We start from the raw sequence: 7,500 nt of genomic DNA on the forward strand, positions 1-7,500 counted from the left end.
TCCCGGGCCCCTGGGGTAGACCTGTTGTCCCAGGCTCCTTGGGGTAGACCTGATGTCCCGGGCCACCGGGGTAGACCTGATGTCCGGGGCCTCCGGGGTAGACCAGTTGTCCCGGGCCCCTGGGGTAGACCTGTTGTCCCAGGCTCCTTGGGGTAGACCTGATGTCCCGGGCCACCGGGGTAGACCTGATGTCCGGGGCCTCCGGGGTAGACCTGATGTCCGGGGCCTCCGGGGTAGACCAGTTGTCCCGGGCCCCTGGGGTAGACCTGTTGTCCCAGGCTCCTTGGGGTAGACCTGATGTCCCGGGCCACCGGGGTAGACCTGATGTCCGGGGCCTCCGGGGTAGACCTGATGTCCGGGGCCTCCGGGGTAGACCAGTTGTCCCGGGCCCCTGGGGTAGACCTGTTGTCCCAGGCCCCTTGGGGTAGACCTGATGTCCCGGGCCACCGGGGTAGACCTGATGTCCGGGGCCTCCGGGGTAGACCTGATGTCCGGGGCCTCAGGGGTAGACCTGTTGTCCCGGGCCCCTTGGGTAGACCTGTTGTCCCAGGCTTCGGGGTAGACCTGTTGTCCCAGGCCTTCAGGGTAGACCTGTTGTCCCGGGCCGCCGGGGTAGACCTGTTGTCCTAGGCTTCGGGGTAGACCTGTTGTCCCGGGCCGCCGGGGTAGACCTGTTGTCCCGGGCCGCCAGGGTAGACCTGATGTCCTAGGCTTCGGGGTAGACCTGATGGCCGAGGCCCCTAGGGTAGACCTGTTGTCCCGGGCCTCCGGGGTAGACCTGTTGTCCCAGGCCCCTTGGGGTAGACCTGATGTCCTAGGCTTCGGGGTAGACCTGATGGCCGAGGCCCCTTGGGTAGACCTGTTGTCCCAGGCCCCTTGGGGTAGACCTGTTGTCCCGGGCCGCCGGGGTAGACCTGTTGTCCCGGGCCTCCGGGGTAGACCTGTTGTCCCGGGCCGCCGGGGTAGACCTGTTGTCCCAGGCCTTCAGGGTAGACCTGTTGTCCCGGGCCTCCGGGGTAGACCTGTTGTCCCGGGCCGCCGGGCTAGACCTGTTGTCCCGGGCCTTCAGGGTAGACCTGTTGTCCCGGGCCGCCGGGGTAGACCTGTTGTCCTAGGCTTCGGGGTAGACCTGTTGTCCCGGGCCGCCGGGGTAGACCTGTTGTCCCGGGCCGCCGGGGTAGACCTGATGGCCGAGGCCCCTAGGGTAGACCTGTTGTCCCGGGCCTCCGGGGTAGACCTGTTGTCCTAGGCTTCGGGGTAGACCTGATGTCCTAGGCTTCGGGGTAGACCTGATGGCCGAGGCCCCTTGGGTAGACCTGTTGTCCCAGGCCCCTTGGGGTAGACCTGTTGTCCCGGGCCGCCGGGGTAGACTTGATGTCCTAGGCTTCGGGGTAGACCTGTTGTCCCAGGCCCCTTGGGGTAGACCTGATGTCCTAGGCTTCGGGGTAGACCTGATGTCTTAGGCTTCCGGGGTAGACCTGTTGTCCCGGGCCTCCGGGGTAGACCTGTTGTCCCAGGCTTCGGGGTAGGCCTGATGGCCGAGGCCCCTAGGGTAGACCTGTTGTCCCGGGCCGCCGGGCTAGACCTGTTGTCCCGGGCCTCCGGGGTAGACCTGTTGTCCCAGGCCCCTTGGGGTAGACCTGATGTCCTAGGCTTCGGGGTAGACCTGATGGCCGAGGCCCCTAGGGTAGACCTGGCCTTGGCCTACGGCAGCCTGGGCCTCCGGGGTAGACCTGACAGCCGAGGCCCGGGGTAGACCTGTTGTCCTAGGCTTCGGGGTAGACCTGTTGTCCTAGGCTTCGGGGTAGACCTGTTGTCCCGGGCCTCCGGGGTAGACCTGTTGTCCCGCGCCGCCGGGGTAGACCTGTTGTCCCAGGCCCCTTGGGTAGACCTGTTGTCCCGGGCCCCTTGGGGTAGACCTGTTGTCCCGGGCCGCCGGGGTAGACCTGATGTCCTGCGCTTCCGGGGTAGACCTGATAGCCCAGGCCCCTTGGGGTAGACCTTTTGTCCCAGGCCCTGGGGGTAGACCTGTTGTCCCCGGGCGGGCCCTCGCCTACGGCAGCCCGGCCCCTTGGCTAGACCTGTTGTCCCAGGCCCCTAGGGTAGACCTGTTGTCCCAGGCTCTTGGCTAGACCTGTTGTCCCGGGCCGGCCTTGGCCTACGGCAGCCTAGCAAGCGGCAAAAGGATGCAGACAGCGCCGGGGAGGCTGATGGGGGAGGGCGGGGCGCCCCCAACCGCCCATGGCCGGCTGCGCTTGCCACAGAGCGGGCAGGGCCAGGGGCCGGGGCAGGGCCAGGGAGAGAGGGCACGCCAGAGCGTGAATGCCTATGGGCGGGCCGGCGGGCGGCTGCGCGCGCGCGGGTGGCAGGGGGGGCCGGGTGGAGGTGGCTGGGGAGGGGTTGGCGAGGGGGCGGGGATGGTTGGCCGCGCCTTCCTTTCACGCGCAGCGGTGTGGTAGCCTGCAGGCGTGGCCGTGCGTTAGGGTTAGGGTTAGGGTTAGTTGGGGGGGGGGGGGGGGGGTTAGGGTTAGGGTTAGGGTTAGGGTTAGTGGGGGGGGGGGTTAGGGTTAGGGTTAGGGTTAGGGTTAGGGTTAGGGTTAGTGGGGGGGGGGGTTAGGGGGTTAGGGTTAGGGTTAGGGTTAGTGGGGGGGGGGTTAGGGTTAGGGTTAGGGTTAGGGTTAGGGTTAGTGGGGGGCGGGGGGAGTTAGGGTTAGTGTTAGGGTTAGGGTTAGTCGGGGGCGGGGGGAGTTAGGGTTAGGGTTAGGGTTAGTTGGGGGGGGGGGTGCGTGTCACTGTTTCTGTCTCTGTGCGGACCAGGGCCGGTGGCTTCGTGCCGGCCCCGGGCGCCTCGGCACCGAGTCCCCACGGCCCCCTAGAGTCACGTCGAGGGCCCAAGACCTCTGCGGACCGTGAAACAACCCGCCCGAAAGCTACACACAGCGCCTGTGTGCTGGCGGCGGTGCCGGCGGCCGCCGTCGCCTCTACCGGCGGGCGGGGCGGGGCGGGGCGGGGAGGGGAGGGGAGGGGCGCGGCGGGGCGAGCCGCATCGGGGCCAGGGGGGCCGGCCTGGGTAGGTTCCACCCCAGGAGGGCGTGGCGGGGCAGGGCGGGGGGTGGGTGGTGGGGGCGCTGTTTGGCCAGGTCAGCGTGTCAGCAGGCAGAGCACCGGCCTCGGCTTGCCCGTCGGCTCGGCTGGGGGCGCTTCCGATACGAAAGAAAAAGAAATCAAATGGGTCAATTTTTGGGTTGGTTTGCTTTCCCGGATAAGTTTCTCGTTCCAAGCAAATAGAAGAGCCATTCTTTCAGGAAAGGAGAAAAGAAAAAGGGGCGGGGCGGGGGGGGGGCCCGGGGGGGTGGGGGACAACCCAAGAAAACCCAAATCCAAACCACAAGCCCCCCAACCCCCCCAAAAAAAACCACCTCAAAAATCAGTATCAGAGAAAGCCAAAGCAACTGGAAAAAAACCCCCAAAAACCCCCAAAACAGCCCCCCCCCCCCCCCCCCCAGAAAAACAAAACAAAACAAAATACCAAAGCAAACCCAACCAAATCCCCCCAAAGAACAACAACAAAAAAATGGAAAACATGTCATGGTCTTGAAAGGGGGGGGTGGGGTTGGGGTTCATTGTGTGGGACGGGGGGTCGATCGAGCCATCTGGCTCCGGGGTGTTATGAGGCTGTGAGCTTCGCCCGGCTCCGGGGTCGCTGGGCACGGCGAGGTGCCCGGGCGGCGGGGCGACAACAGGGGGACAGCAGGTCTACCATGGATCCGAGCCGGACCCGGCTCATCAGGTCTACCCCCGGCGGCGGCTGGGGACATCAGGTCTACCCCGGCTCCGGCCGGGGACATCAGGTCTACCCCGGCTGCGGCCGGGGACATCAGGTCTACCCCGGCTCCGGTCGGGGACATCAGGTCTACCCCGGCTCCGGTCGGGGACATCAGGTCTACCCCGGCTGCGGCCGGGGACAACAGGTCTACCCCGGCTCCGGTCGGGGACATCAGGTCTACCCCGGCTCCGGCCGGGGACATCAGGTCTACCCCGGCTCCGCCCGGGGACATCAGGTCTACCCCCGCTGCGGCCGGGGACATCAGGTCTACCCGGCTGCGGCCGGGGACATCAGGTCTACCCCGGCTCCGGCCGGGGACAACAGGTCTACCTCCGCTGCGGCCGGGGACATCAGGTCTACCCCGGCTGCGGCCGGGGACATCAGGTCTACCCCGGCTCCGGTCGGGGACATCAGGTCTACCCCGGCTCCGCCTGGGGACATCAGGTCTACCCCGGCTGCGGCCGGGGACAACAGGTCTACCCCGGCTCCGGCCGGGGACATCAGGTCTACCCCGGCTCCGCCCGGGGACATCAGGTCTACCCCGGCTCCGCCCGGGGACATCAGGTCTACCCCGGCTCCGGCCGGGGACATCAGGTCTACCCCGGCTGCGGCCGGGGACAACAGGTCTACCCCGGCTCCGGTCGGGGACATCAGGTCTACCCCGGCTCCGGTCGTGGACATCAGGTCTACCCCGGCTGCGGCCGGGGACATCAGGTCTACCCCGGCTCCGGCCGGGGACATCAGGTCTACCCCGGCTCCGCCCGGGGACAACAGGTCTACCCCGGCTCCGGCCGGGGACATCAGGTCTACCCCGGCTCCGGTCGGGGACATCAGGTCTACCCCCGCTGCGGCCGGGGACATCAGGTCTACCCCGGCTCCGCCCGGGGACATCAGGTCTACCCCGGCTCCGCCCGGGGACATCAGGTCTACCCCGGCTGCGGCCGGGGACATCAGGTCTACCCCGGCTCCGGTCGGGGACATCAGGTCTACCCCGGCTGCGGCCGGGGACATCAGGTCTACCCCGGCTCCGGTCGGGGACAACAGGTCTACCCCGGCTCCGGCCGGGGACATCAGGTCTACCCCGGCTGCGGCCGGGGACATCAGGTCTACCCCGGCTCCGGCCGGGGACAACAGGTCTACCCCGGCTGCGGCCGGGGACATCAGGTCTACCCCGGCTCCGGTCGGGGACATCAGGTCTACCCCGGCTCCGGCCGGGGACAACAGGTCTACCTCCGCTGTGGCCGGGGACATCAGGTCTACCCCGGCTCCGGTCGGGGACATCAGGTCTACCCCGGCTCCGGCCGGGGACAACAGGTCTACCCCGGCTGCGGCCGGGGACATCAAGTCTACCCCGGCTCCGGTCGGGGACATCAGGTCTACCCCGGCTCCGGTCGGGGACATCAGGTCTACCCCGGCTCCGCCCGGGGACATCAGGTCTACCCCGGCTCCGCCCGGGGACAACAGGTCTACCCCGGCTCCGGTCGGGGACATCAGGTCTACCTCGCTCCGGGGTCCGCCGGGGGCCGGCCTTGCCCCCTGGTGGCGGGCGCCGGCCGGGGACATCAGGTCTACCTCGCTCCGGCGGGACTTAGTGCAATTTCGGCGCCGGCCGGGTAGACCTGTTGTCCCGGCCGTCTGCGGAAGTTCACCAAGGGGTCGCTGTTGTCGGCCGCCTCCGGCTGCGTCATGGTAGGAGGCGGCCTGCGTTGGCGCCCCTCCCCGGTCGAGCTGCATTGGTCCTCTTGGAGGCCTGGCCGGCTTTGGACTCGTCTGTCCGTCTTATGGGAGCGAGGTGACGGGCCGCATCCCCGCAGGTTGACCCCGTACCTGCGTCCGAGGCGGAGCGGAGCGGCCGCGCGTGCGGTCGCCAGGGCCAAGCGAGTGCCGCCTAGCCGGGACGAAGCGCGCGTGCCTTTGTGTCCCGGCTCCCGTCCTTCCCAGGGAAAAGTGGGTCCAGTTGGCGAGGCGAGAGAGAAGGGGCCGCGCGAAAGAGCCGGATCCGCGGAGGCGAGAGAGAAGGGCCGCGCAAGAGCGGATCCGGAGAAGGCCGAGAGAGAGAGCAAGAAGGGGGCGAAAGACGATCCGAGAAAGCTGCTCGCCGGCCCCGAGGCGGGGAGAGAGAGCCGAGAGAGCGAGAGCGAGCCCAGAGAGAGAGTTGCCGAGAGAGAAGAGAGAGAGTGAGAGTTGAGCGAGAGAGAGAGAAAGAGAAGCCGCGAGCAGCGTGTCCCGCTCCGGCCCGGCTTCTGCCGGTCGATTGGCCACGGGGGGGGGCGGCCCCCCCCGGGCACCGGTGGCGGGCGAGGCGGCGGCGCCTCGTCCCTTTTCTGCCCGGCCTTAAGCCGGGGGCCCGCTCGGCGGGCGCGGTTTTGGGCCCGTCGGTCCGCCTCGGCGGTGGCGGCGGTGCTCGGCCCGCGTTGGAGAAGCCGTCCCCCTCCCTCGGCCTTAAGCCGGGGACCCGCCTTGTGGCGGGCAGAATTTTTGGGCCTAGTTCGTTTTTTTTTTTTTTTTTTGAACTTGCCGGGCCCGGCACCCGACGGAGAGCCCCCCCGGACTGGTCCTGGGCGAGGCGGCGGCGCCTCGCCTACCTCGGTCGTGGCCGGATCGACTGAGCCGCTTGTGCCGGGCGGGGCCGGCTTTGCCGCGCCGGGTCGGTTGCTTTCGGTTGAGGCGGGCGGAGTGTGGGGGGCACCCGCCAGGCCTCCTCCGCGGGCCTTCTTTCTTTTTCTCTGGCGGCCCTAAGCCGCGGCACTGAGGAGCGTTGCGACGACAGCGCGAGGCGGGATGCCGGTGAGTCCGTGGTGGGGAGGCAGTTGAGGCCCGTCACTCGGCCCCCCCGCTGCGGGCCCCTGGCCCCGTGGCCCCCGTGGCTAGCACGGGGCGTTGCGAACGCGCCTCCGTGTGCCTTTTTCTTTTGTCGTGCCGTCCCCCGGCCTTTTTTGTTCCGGCAGGGCAAGCCGACCGCCGCGAGGCCGGGCGAAAGCCGCCGGTGGCCCGTGGCCGCGCCAGGTCGGTGGCACTTTTTCTCGCACGCTCGGCCGGGTTCTCCCCGGGCCGCTCCAGTCCCGCCGTTGCCGGCTGCGGGCGGGCGGGTGGCGGCACCCCCCGCGCTCCTCTGCTGCTGAGGCGAGCGAGCGAGCCGACGGGCAGGTGGGCTGGGCGGCCGTCGCCGTTGTTGTCCCAGGAAGCGTGGCCGTGGGGCCCTTGTCGCCGTCGGCGCGGAGCCGCGGCTGATCGATGTGGCTTTTCGGGTGGCGTCGGAGAGGGCCCCCGGCGGGCCGGCTCTCCTTCCGAGGCTTCTCTGTGGCGGGGAAGCCACGGCGGGGAGGGTCCGGTGCTCGGGCAGGGCGGTCTCCTTTCCAATTCGCTTCCCGTCGCAGGCGAGGTGTCGCCCCTCCCGCTGGCCTGGGGAAGGGCGTCTTGACCGTCCCGAGCTGTGTGACGGCCGCGTGGCCCCGCGAGCCTTCAGGTGTCCTTGAAAAAACCACGCGAGGTGCCGGTGCCGGCCCCGGTCCGGGGAGCGCCCGTGTGGGTGCCGGCCGCGAGCAGCGCCGGGCGGCGGTGCGGCTGGAGCTGAGCCGCGAGAAGGGAAAAGAGACGAGAGAAGAGAGAAGGGCGAAAGTGTGCCCGAAGGCGATGGGGCGCGGACGCGGGTGGCCCAGAGCCCGGTCCGCAGG

This window comes from Agelaius phoeniceus, unplaced genomic scaffold (assembly GCF_051311805.1).
Source record: "Agelaius phoeniceus isolate bAgePho1 unplaced genomic scaffold, bAgePho1.hap1 Scaffold_108, whole genome shotgun sequence".
Taxonomy (NCBI): Eukaryota; Metazoa; Chordata; class Aves; order Passeriformes; family Icteridae; genus Agelaius; species Agelaius phoeniceus.